This window comes from Bombina bombina, chromosome 6 (genome assembly GCF_027579735.1).
Source record: "Bombina bombina isolate aBomBom1 chromosome 6, aBomBom1.pri, whole genome shotgun sequence".
Classification (NCBI taxonomy): domain Eukaryota; kingdom Metazoa; phylum Chordata; class Amphibia; order Anura; family Bombinatoridae; genus Bombina; species Bombina bombina.
This window is the reverse complement of record NC_069504.1, coordinates 19,229,589-19,250,410: the sequence shown is the minus strand read 5'-3', so window position 1 is coordinate 19,250,410 and position 20,822 is coordinate 19,229,589. Positions and strand designations below refer to the sequence as shown.

Genomic DNA, 20,822 nt, shown 5'->3' with positions numbered 1-20,822 from the left:
GAATCTATTATAGTGCCCAGAAATTCTACCCTGGTGCTTGGGATGAGAGAACTATTATCTAAGTTTATCTTCCATCCATGTGATCGAAGAAGAGAGAGAAGAGAAAACGAATGGTCCTCTGCTAGACGAAAGGATGGCGCTTAAACCAGAATGTCGTCCAAGTAGGGAGCTACTGCTATACCTTGGGTACGGACGAAAGCCAAGAGAGCTCCCAGAACCTTTGTGAAGATTTTTGGTGCCGTAGCTAGACCAAACGGAAGTGCAATGAACTGGAAGTGCTGATCCAGGAACGAAACCCTTAGGAACTGGAAGTGGTCCCTGTGGATTGAAACGTAAAGGTAGGCATCATTAAGATCTATAGTGGTCATGAACTGTCCTTCCTGAACTAGAGGAAGAATGGACCTTATTGTCTCCATCTTGAAAGAAGGGACATTTAGAAACTTGTTTAAGCACTTTAGGTCCAGAATTGGGCAGAAACTTCCCTCCGTCTTTGGGACCACAAACGGGTTTGAGTAGTATCCCAAACCTATTTCTGCGATAGGAACCAGGACAATGAGCTATGACCTCCAAGACCCATGGATCCTGCACGTCCCTGGACCAAGTGTCTGAAAACAGAGACAGTCTGCCCACAACACGATCCAGCTTTGAATCGGGGGCCGCCCCTTCATGCCGACTTGTTTTCGGCAGGCTTCTTGTTCTGCTTGGATTTATTCCAGGATTGAGCCGGCTTCCAAGTGCTCTTGGTTTGCTCGGGCTTAGAGGACGACTGTAGACGTTGGGACTTCTCAGAACAAAAGGAACAAAAATTAGATCCTCTTCCCTTAGAATTGTTCTTTTTATCCTGCAGTAGGAAGGCACCCTTGCCCCCAGTAACAGTGGAGATAATGTAGTCCAGTCCTGTACCAAATAAAATGTTTCCCTTAAAGGGGAAGGAAAGTAGTCTAGTCATGTCCGCAGACCAGGACATCAGCCAGAGCGCCCGACACGTCTGCACTGAGAAACCAGCATTTTTAGCATTCAGGCGAATAATCTGCATGTTTGCATCACATATAAAAGGATTAGCAATTTTCAAAGCCTTAATTCGTTCCTGGATAACATTGAGGGGACCTTCCACCTCAATCAATTCCGCTAAGGAGTTGCACCAGTAGGCTGCAGCTCCAGCAATCAAGGCAACAGTCGCTGCTGGTTGAAATAAATATCCTGTATGCTGAAACATTTTCCTGAGAAGAGTTTCCATGTTCTTATCTTTCTGCTCTCTGAAAGACGAGCTATCCTCAAGAGGGATAGTAGTATGCTTAGCTAATGTGGAGATAGCATCATCCCCCTTAGGGACGGAACCCCACAACTCTAGTTGAGAGTCCGGGAACAATTTTTTAAAGGCAGACGAAGGAGAAAAGGAAGATCCAATTCTATCCCATTCGTTTTTAATAATATTTGCCATTTTTACGGGTACAGGAAAAGTTAGCGGCACTACCCTGCCCTTGTACACTGTTTAATTTAGGGATCAAAGAGTCATCAGGCAACTTGGCCTCTTGAACCTCTAATGTAGACAGAACCTCCTTTAGAATAAAACCTAAGTGCTTAATTTTAAATCTAAAGGCTGGCTCCTCCACAGCTGGAGGCCTAGAGCTAGAAGACTCTGATCTAGAAATTTCACCCTCTGAAGACTCTGTGTGACCCATCCTGGGATACCTGAAAGGCAGACAAATCAAGTAAATCACTAGATGTCCCCTGGACCGGAGAGCTATGTTTAACCTTTCGCTTAGCAGGGCAAGGTAAAGCACTAAGGGCCTCAGACACCACCATCTTTAACTGCGCGGTAAAGTCTGACGGTAAAAGGCTCCCTCCAGATGGAGGATCAGGCGTGCTACGGGAAGCTAAATGAGACAATGGAGATGATTGATGGGTAAGCACCTCACAGGACGGCGAGTCCTCAGAGGTGGACAGCTCAGTTGTACTAAAGGGGTTAACCTTCTTATACAAAATAACCTTATTGATGCATATGTACCATAGTTGAGAGGGCGGGCACACCAAGGCCTCCTCACAATATAGACAGGTATTACTATTGGGAATAGAGGGAGTACCCTCAAGCATATAAGGATCATCCATAGCTTGTGCTAACAGTAGGATACAAATAAATGAGCTTTTTATTTTTCTAAAAAAAACAGCACCTATATACCCCCAATTACTTGGGCACTCACCACCTCCTAGACCCAGGCACCCAGGGAAGAAGTAACTTCTCCGATAGCTAGTTATGTCAGGAAAGAAAAAACGACAGTGTAACCACACCCGGTCACGTGGTGCGCAATGCCGGACTGCCCCTGCTATGAGAAAAAGTGCACCAATGCTATCAAGCTGTGAAAGTAAAACACCTGTATTTTCCGTTACCACATAACTGTAAGAGACCAAAAAAAAAAAAAAAAACACTCACAAATAAGCAGCATAAAAGAAACACATTTGATTAATCCCCACTGTTCAATAACCTCCCTCAGGAGATATTAACCAATGATTCTATAAAGATAAAAGGAGTCACACTGTGACCATGTCTTCAGCAATTTCAACATAAGTAAAAATTGAAACGATCTTACCAGAATCCATGCTGTGGAACAGAAACACAGCCTCTCAAGTGTGGCAGTCTTGTAGCATCACTCCTAACATGGACTTGAGTGAAGAAAGACAGTGAAACTCGTCAACACCTGTTGCTTAAGGAGCTGTTAGCAGGCAGTCTGGATGGGTTTGCAGAAAGACTCTCCCTGTATCTCCAAACTAACCTTCGTCAGTGCTTTCACTGAGAGGCTGACAAGACTACTTAAAACTCATGTTCCATAACGAAAGGCATATATCCCTCCTGAGGAACAACTCTGAAATCTTCTGACACTTCTCTGCCATCCTCCTGTGATGAAAGGCAAAGAATGACTGGGGGATAGGGGGATTGGGAGAGGTATTTAAGCCTTTGGTTGGGGTGTCTGCCTCCTCCTGGTGGCCAGGTTCAGTATTTCCAAACAGTAAGGAATGAAGCCGTGGACTCTCCTTGTATTAAAGGGACACTGTACTTAAAAATTTTCTTTTGTAATTCAGAAAGAGCATGCAATTTTAATTTACTCCTATTATCAATTTTTATTTGTTCTCTTGCTATTATTATTTGAAAAAGAAGGCAGCTAAGCTTTTTTTGGTTTCAGTACTCTGGACAGCACTTTTTTATTGGTGGATGAATTTATCCACCAATCAGCAAGGACAACCCAGGTTGTTCACCAAAAATGGGCCGACATCTAAACTTACATTCTTGCATTTCAAATAAAGATACCAAGAGAAAGAAGAAAATTTGATAATAGGAGTAAATTAGAAAATTGCTTAAAATTTCATGCTCAATCTGAATAACGAAAGAAAATTTTTGGGTACAGTGTCCCTTTAAGAATGAAAAGTGTACTGTCCACATAATGTGTTTAGAAACACAATACGCTCTCTGCTGCCTATAGAGTGGCACTTCTGATCAATACTGTGTATAAAACAGCTCCTACTACTGCATTAGACAGGTATCAACAATTAAAAAATCGGAACACTCAGCCTGTATGTCAGGAAAATAAAAAATATTTACTGCCTCAATAGCTAGCAGATTAATGGATCTGATGGAACTTTTATAGTATCTACAACAATCCTTGTAGGACACTTTTTATATGCTGCTGTATAAACATTGTGTTTCAGGCGTGAGGACACAGATTCCATCTACATTCAGGAAGTGTTGAAACCGTCCACCTAAATGTTGTGTTCACCTATTAACGCAGGGCAATTAAAATACAGTATAATAACATGTATTCTAAATTCCAGCATTAAAGACCCTGTGAACAGAATTCTGTCACACGCAAACTTAGCGTTAGATAGCAGGTGACAGGCAATCATATATATTATCATAACGTGCCAGCAGATTCTGCAGCACTAAACAGGGTACAATAAAGGGAACCTAGGACACAAACATTCCCAGCTACTAACAGAGTTTACAATCTTAGTGGTCTTGTTTTAAAGTCATGATCACTTGCAATGAAGAACACCACTAAAAGCAGGATCTCAATATACAAAGTGATTGAGTCTGCACAAATTAAAATTATTTCTAGAGATCAGAGAAAGGTCCATAATTGTGACGGAGCTCGCTGGATAGTCATATGCTTGTCAGTGAGGATGGTGGGGAAGTGCCTCTTCCCATGTGGGAATGAATTGTTCAGATCTAGTAAGGTTTCAGAAGTATAAAAATGGCTCAAGGACAAATGAGAGGTCAGGCAGCAGCTGTCAAACCTCATCTCTGTTAGTAAAAGCACATCTGGCTGTGAGCTTCCGGGAGCTGCCGATGACCTAGACTGAGGAACACATGCCGCAGGGGGACAGAGTTGTCATACTGCTCATGCTCACCAACAAAAAAAAAAGAAGCCTGTGACATGTCCAACACCCGTGAAACAAGGGCTCTCAACCCTCTTGTAACATTTTCATTGTAAAACAATAGAGAATACCAAATAAGAAAAGGGTACCCACTACTATGGCTACATCAGTTTATTTACAGAGATTCAGCTTGCCATTCCCATGTGGGTCCATAACATTCTATTTGCAGTTTTGCCAAGATTGCAGCACACATCTCCAAAACTCTAGAGATCTATCTTGAAAGAAGTGTATCTTATCTCAAAATGACATAGCAACTATAATCCCAATCCTTTAAATGGGGGTGTTAACTTGACAGGCCCATATGGGCTACACCTATTTGCACACAGGTCAACAATGACCCTAAAAGCTCCAGAAACAGGAAGATCCAGACTTGAGATTCTTTGGATTCCAGAGTAAAGAACACATATCTAACACTAGGCACCTTAATTTTGGTTCTTATATGATTTTGCTATTATCCAAAAAGATCTCCAGAAGTTTTTTCCTCACACTTTTGTGAGTAAGCATTCAGGAACATGACACTGGATCATTAGTCTGAGCTATGCTACTCAATCTCATTACTTATTCATAGCCAATCACATAAACAGAAGCCTCTGGTGAAACAGTTTGCCAGTAAAAAGACAGAAGGAAAAGTGTGCTCCATCCAGAAATATCTGCAATATTCAGAAGTGAGGGAAGGGGCTGCAAAGTTAGAATATAAAACTTTACCAGTAAACTATCTCAACAGGGTGGTGTTGGTGGTCAGCTAGGGAACTTCTGTCTTTGTTGGGATTACACGTTGCTACATTTTGTTGGGATTACACTTTGCTACATCACTTACTGTGACACAGCAGAGGTGCTATCTTGTTGCCTATAATGCCTCATATTGTATTTAGTCTTTCTAGTCTTATCTAATACAAACATTTCTGCTTTTGTTGCCAAAGCCACAACTGAAGATGCACTCTCAGGGGTTTTTGTTCTTCAACAGTAGCTCGCACATCATGGACTTATCTCCTTAGACAGAACAAGTTATTTCTAGATACAAATTAAATTGTCTGTAGAGATTTCACAGAAGTTGGGATAAAGTCCAGTTCCTTACTACATAATAATGTCGCCAGCTACTTTATAATACCACCCAGCTGTGGAGAACACTGAACACCTTGTGAATACACCATACATCCCCTACCGTCTGCAGCCACTCATTTTACATTCTAGTGACAGTGCTGCAGTTTAGTCAGACCTGAGCACACTCCGATTATGAAAGGATGAAATCAGACAGTGGCCCTTCACCTGTTCTAGGTTTGTATCTTGACTAGGGACATAATTACACCTAAGGTTTACTTCCTCTAGCATACCCCCATACGACCACCAGTGCTCTGGCCTACAGTTTTAATCTGGAAATCGGATAAAGCAAAGGATTTAACAATTTTCTCATTTACTTCTATTAAAGGGGCAGTCTACATCAGAATTTATTATTGAAAAAGATAAATACCTTTATTTAACACTCCCCTGTTTTGCACAACCAACACTGATATATTAATATACTGTTTACCCCTGTGATTACCTTGTATCTAAGCCTCTGCAGACTGCCTCTCATCTCAGTTATATTAATATACTTTTTACCTCTGTGATTACCTTGCATCTAAGCCTCTGCAGACTGCCCCTTATCTCAGTTATATTAATATACATTTTACCTCTGATTACCCTGTATCTAAGCCTCTGCAGACTGCCTCTTATCTCAGTTATATTAATATACTTTTTACCTCTGTGATTACCTTGTATCTAAGCCTCTGCAGACTGCCCCTTATCTCAGTTATATTAATATACATTTTACCTCTGATTACCCTGTATCTAAGCCTCTGCAGACTGCCCCCTTATCTCAGTTATATTAATATACTTTTTACCTCTGTGATTGACTTATCAAAGCCTCTGCAGACTGCCTCTAATCTCAGTTATATTAATATACTTTTTACCTCTATGATTACCTTGTAGCTAAGCCTCTGCAGACTGCCCCTTATCTCAGTTATATTAATATACTTGTTACCTCTATGATTACCTTGTAGCTAAGCCTCTGCAGACTGCCCTCTTATTTTAGACAGACATGCATTCAGTGCTGACTTCTAGGTAACTCCACATGCATGAGCAAAATGCTATCTATAGTGCACACATGAATGCCCTCTAGTTGTGAAAAACCCAAAATGCATTCAGACAAGAGGCGGCCTTCAGGGCTAAGAAATTAGCATATGACCTACCTAGGTTTAGCTTTCAACTAAGAATACCAAGAGAACATAGTAAAAATGATAAAAGTAAATTAGAAAGTTGCTTAAAATTATATGCCCTATCTGAATCGTGAAAGTTTATTTTTGACTAGAATGTCCCTTTAAGTTTGCTTTAATTTCTTGGTATCCTTTGTTGAAGGAGTAGCAACGCACTCCTGTGAGTTAGCTGAGCACATAAGGTGAGCCGAGGACAAGAGGCATATGTGCAGCTACCAATCAGCAGATAGCTCCTGAGTTAATCACTGTGTAGTTTATATGAGAGTGTCACACACTAGTATGTCACATAATGTACGTCAGCCTCTCTAGGGAGAGTGCAAACAATCGCAAGCAGAGGGCTGAAATGACTTGCATTACCCTAAGCTGCCGTGTGCTTTGCTTCATTATTCCAATGTCACAACAGGTTCACACTCCTTTAGGTGCAAGCTCAATCAAGGATGATTGACAAATAAGGACACATCAAGCAATTAGTGCTAAATTAGAAACACACAACCTCAATTTACGTACAATATGCTCAATCTTTCCCGTAAACTCTTGGCAACAGTAGGCTCCGTGCTTCACAGCCAAATGTTACAAAGCAGTATATTCAGGGAGCGAGAGATTATTATGCGAGCACTGTAATTGGCTAAGGGACATGACACAACTGCCCTTTATGTGAACTTCTGTAACGGTCAGTGCATTTAAGATCTATTAGTGTAATATCTCACAAGTGCTGCCTGTTTTACACCACAAGAAGCATTTGGCAGGATCGCTCGAGCTGTTAAAAGTACTCATACGATTTCACCGTTACAGCTCAAACACCTCCAAAACTAGGGCAACATCCTGCACTCTGTGTCCATTACCCAAGAGGATCACAGCATACTCTGGTATCAGACAGTACCAGGCTAGTCTTGGAGGGGATAGAGTTAAGTGTTCTGGGGTGGGGGCATTAAACTCAACGTACAAATGGCAATATCAGCTAAGGGTGCAAATATGGTTAAATGGACATTATTATGCAAAAAGAGCACTAATTTCTCAAAGCATGTCATGTATAACTATGTGTTTAAAAAGTAGCAAGCATTGATGTGCATAAGCAGAACACAGCTGGTCAGCAAATCAGAATAGGATGTTATAGGACCTCACCACCAACCACTGTCCATGCCCTGCTCAGGTGTTGCAAGATCTATGGCTGCCTAACAGAATTACCTATGGTCACAGTGCAATAGGAGCACGCTCTAATGAACTTAATGTGAGCGGTGCATTAGAATGTTCCTTTAAAGAAAGAGTAATGTAACCATGTAATCACTGAATCAAATACATACATTTGCTACAAACACTTATAAAAGTATCCCAAACCAGAAGAGGACAAAAGGCCTTCTATTTGCTCCCAGAGCCGAGTTACCGGAGGTTTCACTGCTCTATGCAAGGGGCAGTCAAGGTTCTATTTGCTCCCAGAACTGAGTTACCAGAGGTTTTACTGCTTTATGCAAGGGGCAGTCAAGGTTCTATTTGCTCCCAGAACTGAGTTACCAGAGGTTTTACTGCTTTATGCAAGGGGCAGTCAAGGTTCTATTTGCTTCCAGAGCAGAGTTACCGGAGGTTTTGTTGCTTTATGCAAGGGGCAGTCAAGGTTCTATTTGCTCCCAGAACTGAGTTACCAGAGGTTTTACTGCTTTATGCAAGGGGCAGTCAAGGTTCTATTTGCTCCCAGAGCAGAGTTACCGGAGGTTTCACTGCTCTATGCAAGGGGCAGTCAAGGTTCTATTTGCTCCCAGAACTGAGTTACCAGAGGTTTTACTGCTTTATACAAGGGGCAGTCAAGGTTCTATTTGCTCCCAGAACTGAGTTACCAGAGGTTTTACTGCTTTATACAAGGGGCAGTCAAGGTTCTATTTGCTCCCAGAACTGAGTTACCAGAGGTTTTACTGCTTTATGCAAGGGGCAGTCAAGGTTCTATTTGCTCCCAGAGCAGAGTTACCGGAGGTTTTGTTGCTTTATGCAAGGGGCCGTCAAGGTTCTATTTGCTTCCCAGAGCTGAGTTACCGGAGGTTTTGTTGCTTTATGCAAGGGGCAGTCAAGGTTCTATTTGCTCCCAGAGCAGAGTTACCGGAGGTTTTACTGCTTTATGCAAGGGGCAGTCAAGGTTCTATTTGCTCCCAGAGCCGAGTTACCGGGGGTTTTACTGCTTCATGCAAGGGGCAGTCAAGGTTCTATTTGCTCCCAGAGCAGAGTTACCGGAGGTTTTACTGCTTTATGCAAGGGGCAGTCAAGGTTCTATTTGCTCCCAGAGCACAGTTACCGGAGGTTTTACTGCTTTATGCAATGGGCAGTCAAGGTTCTATTTGCTCCCAGAGCAGAGTTACCGGAGGTTTTACTGCTTCATGCAAGGGGCAGTCAAGGTTCTATTTGCTCCCAGAACTGAGTTACCAGAGGTTTTACTGCTTTATGCAAGGGGCAGTCAAGGTTCTATTTGCTCCCAGAGCAGAGTTACCGGAGGTTTCACTGCTCTATGCAAGGGGCAGTCAAGGTTCTATTTGCTCCCAGAACTGAGTTACCAGAGGTTTTACTGCTTTATGTAAGGGGCAGTCAAGGTTCTATTTGCTCCCAGAGCAGAGTTACCAGAGGTTTTACTGCTTTATGCAAGGGGCAGTCAAGGTTCTATTTGCTCCCAGAGCAGAGTTACCGGAGGTTTTGTTGCTTTATGCAAGGGGCAGTCAAGGTTCTATTTGCTTCCCAGAGCTGAGTTACCGGAGGTTTTGTTACTTTATGCAAGGGGCAGTCAAGGTTCTATTTGCTCCCAGAGCAGAGTTACCAGAGGTTTTACTGCTTCATGCAAGGGGCAGTCAAGGTTCTATTTGCTCCCAGAGCCGAGTTACCGGAGGTTTTACTGCTTCATGCAAGGGGCAGTCAAGGTTCTATTTGCTCCCAGAGCCGAGTTACCGAAGGTTTTGTTGCTTTATGCAAGGGGCAGTCAAGGTTCTATTTGCTCCCAGAGCCGAGTTACCGGAGGTTTTGTTGCTTTATGCAAGGGGCAGTCAAGGTTCTATTTGCTCCCAGAGCCGAGTTACCGGAGGTTTTGTTACTTTATGCAAGGGGCAGTCAAGGTTCTATTTGCTCCCAGAGCAGAGTTACCGGAGGTTTTGTTGCTTTATGCAAGGGGCAGTCAAGGTTCTATTTGCTCCCAGAGCCGAGTTACCGGAGGTTTTGTTACTTTATGCAAGGGGCAGTCAAGGTTCTATTTGCTCCCAGAGCAGAGTTACCGGAGGTTTAACTGCTTCATGCAAGGGGCAGTCAAGGTTCTATTTGCTTCCAGAGCTGAGTTACCGGAGGTTTAACTGCTTCATGCAAGGGGCAGTCAAGGTTCTATTTGCTTCCAGAGCTGAGTTACCAAAGGTTCTACTGCTTCATGCAAGGGGCAGTAATTGTTCTATTTAGAGGTCAAAGACAACCAAAAGTTTATAGCTGTATCCCTAAATACGACCATGTAAGAAATGCAAGAACCTTGTGAGACACAATCATTTCAAATCCACAGAAACTGCATCACAACATAGTGAAAATATCCTCTGCCATCAAAGCCAGTTTTTTTAGCAGATATTAATCCGGTAAAGGTTTCAGCAAAGCATCCCCAGAAAGCTATGAAAAAACTAAAGCGGTATAAGAAATAGACTTTGGTGACAAGGAAATTAGTTTTCCTAGGTCACTCCCCAGTGCCACTAACAATATTTCTACAACCCTGAATGAAACACATTAGCTAAATGAAAATGAGACCTTCTCCCTGTGCCAGCTCCCTAATGCTCTGTGCCAGGCAGATGTTTTCAACTGGTGAGATGACTTTTGTAGGAACACAAAGGACAGATGGTCAGAAAAAGTCACTTTACTACTTTATGCTGCTAAGCGCAAAGTGACATCAGAAAGTACTGAATTACTAGCACAACCCGAGCAGACACCCGAATGAGACCGTGCACAGAAATGTTAACACAGAAAGGGGAACAGCCTGAGCACAGAAACGTGAATGAGACTGCGCACAACCTGAGCAGACACCCGAATGAGACCGTGCACAGCAAGGTAAATGAGACCACGCACAGGCACAGCAATATTTTTTTTTATTTTTTTTTTTATTTTATTTTTTTAAAGACTGTGAAACATTCAAGAGAGGCTGAAAGGAGAAATGATCGGTATAATTATTGTAGGGGAAATGTCAGGGTCATTAATTTGCAGCTATTGAATACCACATTATTGCTTTGAGGGCACTATGCTACAGCAAGGGAACCTCAGGAGGGCTGAGTCTTGGGTTTGTGACAATCACAAATAGGGCAAGCACTGGTAGAGTTTGTGCATCAGCCCTTGGATTAAAACAGTCAATCATGTGGCACTTATATGTATGTTCATATATCTATGCTACAGGTAAATTAGCTCAGCACAAGACTGTACTTCAGGAGAATTGGAGGGGTCTGCAGGTCTCATTGGGTCCCCTTATGTACAGAGAGCTCAATGGCCTTAGTTATCTATTATCCAATTTTACTACAGACCTCCCAACATCCTTATCCCACCTTAAGATAGTAATCTATTGCCAAGGGTGCCCCTAAAGTGCTTTTGTACAATATCCTCCTATACTGAATCACTAAGCATTCCTGTCTACTCACTGTTCCTTTGCTTATATGTAGGTGTATGACACCTTTAAACTAGAAGCCATGAAAGGTCCTCAAACATTTATTGATTTGTTTAGAATATATATTTATATTTATCAGATATATAAAAAAAAGTGTATATACAGTAAGTATATATAAGATTACAAAAATGCCCTGTGATAGCCAGACAATACCTAGTATGACAGTGGGCATCAGATATCAGCCCATCCCTAAAGATGCAAAGAACGCAGCAACAAACCAAATGGTATACACATCTAACCATCTCATTTCCCACCAAACCACTATACAAAAGAAGTGTCTGTAAAGCAAGTCAGGATCAGCTCGTCTATAAAACTCAAAAGACATTGAGTCTTGGAAAGCTCCCAATTCTGAACATAGATCATTACACCGCTCGGCTGTATCGTTATATTCTTATAGTCAATGACCACTGAAGCAGAACTCAATGACCACAAACAACTCTGCATTAGCTAAATGAACAGTGACTTTAAAATTAGAACTATTCCTGCCATTTAAACAGTAACGGTACGGATTCTGCTGCAACCATAGCTAGATGCACACATTCATAGTAATCCGCAATTACCAAATAAAACGTGCACTGTACACCCCCCCCCCCAGGTAGCAAGCCTGTATTCCACACTGTACACCCCCCCCCCCCCCCACAGGTAGCAGGCCTGTATTCCACACACCCCACAGGTAAGCAAGCCTGTATTCTGCACTGTACACACACACCCACAGGTAGGCCTGTATTCCGCACTGTACACACACCCACCACAGGTAGCAGAGGCCTTTATTCTGTACTGTACACACACCCCACAGGTAGCAAGCCTGTATTCCGCACTGTACACACACCCCCCACAGGTAGCAGACCTGTATTCCGCACTGTACACACACACCCCACAGGTAGCAGAGGCCTGTATTCCGCACTGTACACACACACACACACACCACAGGTAGCAGGCCTGTATTCCGCACTGTACACACACACCACAGGTAGCAGGCCTGTATTCCGCACTGTACACACACACACACACCACAGGTAGCAGGCCTGTATTCCGCACTGTACACACACACACCACAGGTAGCAGGTCTGTATTCCGCACTGTACACACACACACCACAGGTAGCAGGTCTGTATTCCGCACTGTACACACACACACCACAGGTAGCAGAGGCCTGTATTCCGCACTGTACACATACACCACAGGTAGCAGAGGCCTGTATTCCGCACTGTACACACACACACCACAGGTAGCAGGTCTGTATTCCGCACTGTACACACACACACCACAGGTAGCAGGTCTGTATTCCGCACTGTACACACACACACACACCACAGGTAGCAGAGGCCTGTATTCCGCACTGTACACATACACCACAGGTAGCAGAGGCCTGTATTCCGCACTGTACACACACACACCACAAGGTAGCAGAGGCCTGTATTCTGCACTGTACACACACACACCACAGGTAGCAGGCCTGTATTCCGCACTGTACACACACACACCACAGGTAGCAGGCCTGTATTCCGCACTGTACACACACACACACACACCACAGGTAGCAGGCCTGTATTCCGCACTGTACACACACACACACACCACAGGTAGCAGGCCTGTATTCCGCACTGTACACACACACACCACAGGTAGCAGGTCTGTATTCCGCACTGTACACACACACACCACAGGTAGCAGAGGCCTGTATTCCGCACTGTACACATACACCACAGGTAGCAGAGGCCTGTATTCCACACTGTACACACACACACCACAAGGTAGCAGAGGCCTGTATTCTGCACTGTACACATACACACCACAGGTAGCAGAGGCCTGTATTCTGCACTGTACACATACACACCACAGGTAGCAGAGGCCTGTATTCCGCACTGTACACACACACACACCACAGGTAGCAGGCCTGTATTCCGCACTGTACACACACACACACACCACAGGTAGCAGGCCTGTATTCCGCACTGTACACACACACACCACAGGTAGCAGGTCTGTATTCCGCACTGTACACACACACACCACAGGTAGCAAGCCTGTATTAAGCACTGTACACACACACACCCCAAAGGTAGCAGAGGCCTGTATTCCGCACTGTACACACCCCCCACAGGTAGCAGGCCTGTATTCCGCACCGTACACACACACACACCACAGGTAGCAAGCCTGTATTCCGCACTGTACACACACTACAGGTAGCAGGCCTGTATTCTGCACCGTACACGTACACACACACCACACGTAGCAGGCCTGTATTTTGCACTGTATACACACACATCATACATAGTGGGCCTGTATTCTACACTGTACACACCACACATAGCAAGCCTGTATTCTACACTGTACACACCACACGTAGCAAGCCTGTATTCTACACTGTACACACCACACGTAGCAAGCCTGTATTCTGCACTGTACACACCACACGTAGCAAGCCTGTATTCTGCACTGTACACACCACACATAGCAAGCCTGTATTCTGCACTGTACACACCACACATAGCAAGCCTGTATTCTGCACTGTACACACATCAAAACTGACTGGCCACAGGGGGGCGGAGCCAACTGCCTAAGATGCCGGACGCTCATTACAAGAGCTCTGGCTCTTAATCCAAATATTTGGGGCAAAAACATAGCTTAATCCATGATATTGCTATTTAGCTGAAGATCCCTGCAGGACCTCTTCATAAAGCACTTTACTGAATCAAGTTTGGGTATCTACAAAAGGTATTTACTATTTTGAGGCCCGCAACGCAACCATGCAGAAATAGACTACTACTGATACAACTAACGGGCGATCAGAGACAGCAATCACAAGGCTTTTCATCCCACAATACCTCCCCGGCAGATAAGTACTTGTACCCAACCTACGGAACTGAGAAATTGTGGCAACCCTAGTAGCCATTCAGGCTAAAGATATGTTCTCTTGGTTTGAAAAAATGGAGTATTGGGAGTCTATCGCCTCAGGTTTCATAGAGGCCTCATTCCGCCTTTTAGAAGCACACCTAATAAGGACCTTGGCAGAGCCCACTCCTAACTGTAGACTCACTACTCAGCACGACCAAGACAGCAGAAAACGGAGCGAAGGAGAGCATGTAATGGGCGCTACCATCGCCACGCATCCAGCTGCTGCAGAAATAACATCTCATGTCGCAACAACAAAATTGGACGCAGAGTTGGAGGACCGGCGGAGACCCTGTTTCTTCCTTGTTCCCACGACACCCGGGTTCCCTGATTGCAGCGGCGATCCTAGAGAATCATTGGAGCTCAACATACAGAGCGGTACAACAGTGTCTCACCCAGATGGCCCAGAGAGGCCCTTCAGAGCACCTCAGAATTCTTGCAGCAGCGGAGTGTCCTGTCCTCTGACTCCACAGTTAAGCCAGATAGCCTACAGAGAAAGTTTAGCCTTGCGGTGCTGCAGCCGGATATGGAGCCTGGCTGCGGCGGGTCTCATGGAAGTATCATCACCCGGTCGGCTGAAAGAGGAGGAATCCCTGGGACGCTGCGAATGTTACCGTACTGGGGTTAGTACTAAGGAACTAAGAGAACACGGATTTGGCCCCCTTGGTCTCCACTTGTGCACCGGAGGTATTAGAGACAAAGACCTTACAAAGTTTTCAGGGTTATTACTGTTGAGTTTGCCCCCCTTTTCTTTTTTTTATTATTACACCATTGCCACCAGGAAACTCTCACTTCTTCTGTCCTACAATTAATGGCGGCTGACCTTACTATTATTGCTGGATGGTGGGATTTGCTGTTTTCACTTTTAGTCCTCCTAATAGTTTTACTCTTATTTTTTCTCTTCACTTTATTAAAGGCTGCATTAAGGGGAATAACTCCTGGTTAATATATTGGAGTTCTACTGACTAGGGGTCTTTTTGATGCCTCTTAAATCTATGTAGCCATATAATCAATGTACTTTCCTATCCACATATTCCTTATGTTATTTCTGTATCTAAGAACCCTGATGCAGATACAATTTCTTCCTTTTTTATTTAACTAGCTTGCAGTGTGTTTGGTAATTGCAGTGATTTTTTTCAAACGACAACATGTTTTTGTAGCATCTCTAACATAGCAAAGTCTAGCATCTCATGTTCTCCTCTCCCCTGGTAATAGATGTGGTATGACCTTTTTGTTCCTAGGTGGTGGGCCCACACCCGGGAGACAGAGTACTTTTTTTACCCAGGGGAGAGATACCTAATGGTTTGCTTAACTGCCCTTGCACCTATCTACTTATATTTTGCCTTAAATCTGTATAGTTTATTTTACACCCTACTTCCAAAGTGCCAATTGGTGACTCACTATATTAACAGATGTCACCATAGTTTTGTTTGGGGCAAGGTATATATATGGTGAAGCTAAAGACACAGTCGCATAAGCTAGGCCTCCAATGTCACACTTGCGATCTTTATGATAAGTGCCTAGAATGAGGCGATAAGGTGCTAGGAGAGGCTGGACCTCCTCTAGTGCTAATGTGTATAGTCTTCCCCTCAATAGAACTGTAATAGAACCATGTACCTAGTGTCAAAATTATCGCCTTAAGATTTCTCAGTCTTTTATACAAGACACAGTATTGACCCGCCATGCAACTAGCCTGTTCCTGGCTACTTTATAACGATCCATGCGCCCTAGAAACCCCCATCGCAGATATAGTGCTCTGTTTATACATCTTCCCTATCACCTCCATATTACCACCTCCCCCCCCCCCCGCTTAAAAAACTACCCCCCCCCCAGTTATAATATAATGCACCCTCTATACTAAGAGGGACAACTATGCAGCTTTTCTTGTCTATGCTGCACCTCACCCAATTCCCCTATGAGTACAGAATCTCTTGTATCATTCATATATATATTACCGTATTACCTATGCATAAGAATGTATTTGTTATAAAAAGAGGTTTTAGCTTGGTTTTGTACATTAATACACCTACTGCTCTCAATTCCTTTCTGTTTAGTTAATCTCGTGATATAGCAGCCAGTATAGTGTTATTTCTACTACCTGATGTACATGTGAATATATTTGAACCTCTCTAACCCATATCGTACCCAAACTATTCCCTTCATAAGTACACCCCGCTGCATAGCTGTCTATTACTATGTTTATTTTTCCCGCCTAGTCTAGCAGGATTGCTCGATTGCATAACAGTTCTTTTTATATTATTCACAGCTACTACTGTTAATTTTGAATTTATCGCAACGTACTTATGTTTTCTTGTTGCTAAATGTTATAAAAATTAGGTTCACTGTTGAGATCCATAGCTGGTCTCATGTTTATAAATTCCTTCTCTAGCTTTATTACTACCTTTTACCTATAGAGGCCCAAAAGCGACCTATGGTGTCACTTAGAAGGTTTCCAGAAGTTTGGCACCCTATTCTTATTATGTCTTCATAATGTGTAAAATGTTGACTTTATATTCTTCATCCTTGCATTTTACAGTTTATGTCTTTTGTAACTCTGAAGTTTTATTTCGTGTGATGTAAGACTTGCTTTTGTGACCCTGTATGCCTTCGAATGAACCTCAAATAAAAATTATTAAAAAATAAAAAAAAATAAAAAATGATCTTAAAAAAAAAAAAAAAAAAAACTGACGGCCACAGCAGCAGATAATTTAAACACACTCTAGACTTTAAGAGAGGTGTCCTTGGCTGAACACTTATACAAGCAGATCTTTAGCAGTGCTGTGCTTAGCTGCTGATAGAGATATATATATATATATATATATAATATATATCTAGCCATCAGGGATCCTGTGCAGACATTTGTGCAAATGGGGGAGGCCAAACACAGATTGTGCAATGATGTATCTAGACAAAGGCTTCTACTGTTGTGACAAACAGTTGGTCAAGGACAACACAAATTAGATTATTAAAAAAAATACAACTAAATCAAGAGTTTGACAAATCCCAGAAGACAGGGTGCCAGGACACAAATCCCAGAAGACAGGGTGCCAGGAAGCCATCTTGCATGCCATGTTGCAGGGTCAGCATTATGAAATCTGGAGTATGCACTGAAAGCTCCCCATAACCAAAAGAACAATGCATTTTTACTGAGTGAGATGTATGCCCCTTTGTCATTAACAGGCCTTATGTTAGTGCAGTTGTTGCAACACCGGGCATGGCTTTACTTATTAACTAAACACATTTGACAGGTTGCGCAGAGGATGCGAAAGTGAGGGGGGGAAGAGACCGTATAGCCAGTAATAACACAGGGATACTGCTATGATACTCTTCCTTAAATCACACATCCCTCTAGAACGTATCACAAAAATGTCAGGAAGGACATTATTAGAGCACACAATTATTATGAGCAGATAAGTAAAGTCCAATTAAAAGAGAAAAATCAAACAAGGCTGGCTGAACACTCCCTAAACCCCCTGATTATTAGAAGGCTCCCCTGCTGCAGCACTGTAATTGGAAGTCTCACTAAGCCTTACTACAGGAGAGGATTTACATTTTGTTGGGCTATTGACAAACAGGGAGAACAGCATAAAGCTCAGCAGCAGACCTATGTGCAGATGATACAGAAAGCAGTAGCCATGCCGCACAAGATAAATGGTCTCCTCTACATTTGTGTTTGGTAATGGCTGAATGAGGATATCAGTTTAGTAAAATCCACACGCATTGTCATACAACATACTTCTCCCGTTACAGACCATGAAACTTTGTGCACAATTTCCACAGAACATAAAGCAATTGCTACAAATTTCTGAACTGTTTAAATTGGGAAACTACACAAAAAAAGGTTCAGCATACAGACATTCCAGTAGACACAAGGGGGCTCAGGCAGTCACTTAGTATTTTACTCCTGAAGGTGACATACAGATCTCCCTTTAGATTCCATACCATACATTTAATATGTACATACAGGACACAATGTATTCAACCAAAACTCTTAGAACATGTGGGTATGAGAGGACAAACATAGCATAGCACCTCTCACAGCCCAACAGAACACAAAGCAGATGATCTGGTTGCCTCGGAATTTGGCGGCGCTATACAAATAAATGATAATAATAATAATAATCTGGTTTTAGTCTATGCAATTAGAGGGTTGCTCAATGAGTTACCTAAATGCAGCTAATCCCACTGTCACGGGATACCACGGCATCCAGCGTATAGTAGGACTAAAACAAAAAAGCATACAGAAAATAATGCTTTAGACCATGGACAGGATTTGTCTGCTTGCTTGTATGCTTGGCTAACCACTGTGAAACCAAAAACCTGTGTTCTACAGGCCTCGCCCCAAAGCACAGGGATAGCGTGGGGTGTTGTCAGGGTACTGTGTCACAGGAGATCACTCACAAGCAGCAAAGTGATTCTGCGAAGGGCACAGAGGGGCTCACACTGGCGCTGCTTTAGTACAGCTACTGACAACAAAAATGTAAAAGGAAAATGCTGCACATGAAAAGAAAACACTTAAATCTCTTCAATTTCTGAATAAGTGGAAACACTAGAGACTTTAAATGTAATAAAAGTGCATTTCCGTAGAATTCTTCTGGCTCAATCTCAGAGTGATAACATGAAGACTGATATAAATTGCGGATATAAAGAGACTAGTGCTATAATATTGCTTACAATTTGAGAAATTACAAAGATATGAAAATTAATACTTGTAAAACTGATGTGTACTTCTGTCATTTGGGACAAAAGCCTTCAGCAGTAACTGCGGTACAAATCGCCCTGGTGATTTACAGATATAAAAGCAACACGTAGCAGGTGAAAGAAATGGAATAAGAATGAATCAAATAAAAAAATGTCAATGAAATACTAAGCCCCAGCTTGCATGATCTAGAGTGTTAGGAAGTGTTAATCTATATAGCAAAACAAAGTCTACGTTTTGTAAAAACTTAAATTATGCTTACCAGACGATTTTCTTTCTTCTGACAGGGAGAGTCCACAGCTGCATTCATTACTTTTGGGAAAGACACCCCAGCCAAAGGCTTAAATACCTCCCCCACTTCCCTCATCCCCCAGTCATTCTGCCAAGGGAACAAGGAACAGTAGGAGAAATATCAGGGTGAAAAAAAATGTGCCAGAAGAACAAAAAATGAAGGCCACCCCATGAAAAAAAACACGGGCGGGGAGCTGTGGACTCTCCCCATCAGAAGAAAAGATTATCTGGTAAGCATAATTTAAGTTTTTCTTCTTAAACGGGGAGAGTCCACAGCTGCATTCATTACTTTTGGCAAATCAATAACCCAAGCTTATAGAGGACAATAAATGCAAAGGGCGGGAACTAAAAGACGGCCCATTCTGATGGCATTACAGTCTGACACAACCCGGACGCCCGATAAAAGACTACTTCAACAGAAGCAGGAGAACAAAAATATGGAAAGAGGACAAGGTGACTGTCCAACAATTTCAACCATAACAATTCGTTAGAGATCACTCTAAATGAAGAACTCCACTGAGCACAAACTTCTGAGGAGACAAAAATCCCCGCTCACTAGAAACACACAAACAAAAAACCTCTCCAAGAACAATGGTAAGGGAAACAACAGACTCCCACATCACCTCCCTAACTGAAAGAAGGGAAGAATCAGATAAGGTCTGAAAGAACTTCCAGAACACAATCCCTGAAGATTCAAGGACAAAACAGAGAGAGAAGCCCCTAGCATAACTCGGAAAAAAAACGGCTACCAGGCTGCAAGAGGACAAGGTCCCGAATAAAAAACACTCTACCGACGGAGAAGAGCAAAAGAAAGGAAAAATTCCAGACCACCTCCTACATGGATCCAAAAGGAACCAAAGGAAAGCCTTAACCTGAACCAAAGTCCCAGAAGGCACAAAAGGACAAAAGGTAGAACAAGACTACCTTACCAAAGACAGCTAAATAGCACAGAGAAACTGAACACCCGTAGGTCATAAAAACCCTGGAAGCAGAACAGAAACGGAATAGTAACATCTGTTTATGCCACAAACTAAAGCTGCCGGCTTCCATCGGTAGGCAGTCCAACTAAACGTCAACACATGGTAATTAGTCAACTGAACAGCTAGCAAATGTGCACCAGGACATCCCTGAAAAGGACAAGAGAATAAACTCAGAAAGCAGGGCGGACCAACTCATCCCCTACTAGAAGACGGGGCAAGGAAGGACAACCCCTGACCAAGAAGAAAGAACCAACTACAATGTCTCCCAACCTAAGTAAGGGTCCTGCGGAGACGAGGTATGTGGTCAATGCCCAAACAGAGCAGTCAGAATACCCGACCCCGACTCCGAACTAACAGTCCTTACACCGAAGCGACTGGCAATGTCCTAAGAACCAGAGAGATTAAAAAATCCCAGCATCGATAAAGACCATAGATCACTAATGATTCTCCAACCACTAGTTCTTAAGGAAAAGAAACCGTAAGAAGGCACCAACACCTAGAGACCAACTCGGGATCCAGGATACCTATCCTCGTTACCCCTCAGAAACCCAAAGGGAGGGTACATTGCAACAAGAGGAACCTTGATCCAATATACTCCTAGAGAGAGGAGGAGGAGGAAAAACTACCTC

The 20,822-nt window shown here is 43.0% G+C and overlaps 1 protein-coding gene across 1 annotated transcript in view; it reads right to left on the bottom strand.

The window, feature by feature from the left end:
* Positions 1–20,822, bottom strand: part of SND1 (staphylococcal nuclease and tudor domain containing 1) — a gene marked incomplete in the record, with an annotated part of 1,252,242 nt that overhangs the window by 772,995 nt on the left and 458,425 nt on the right.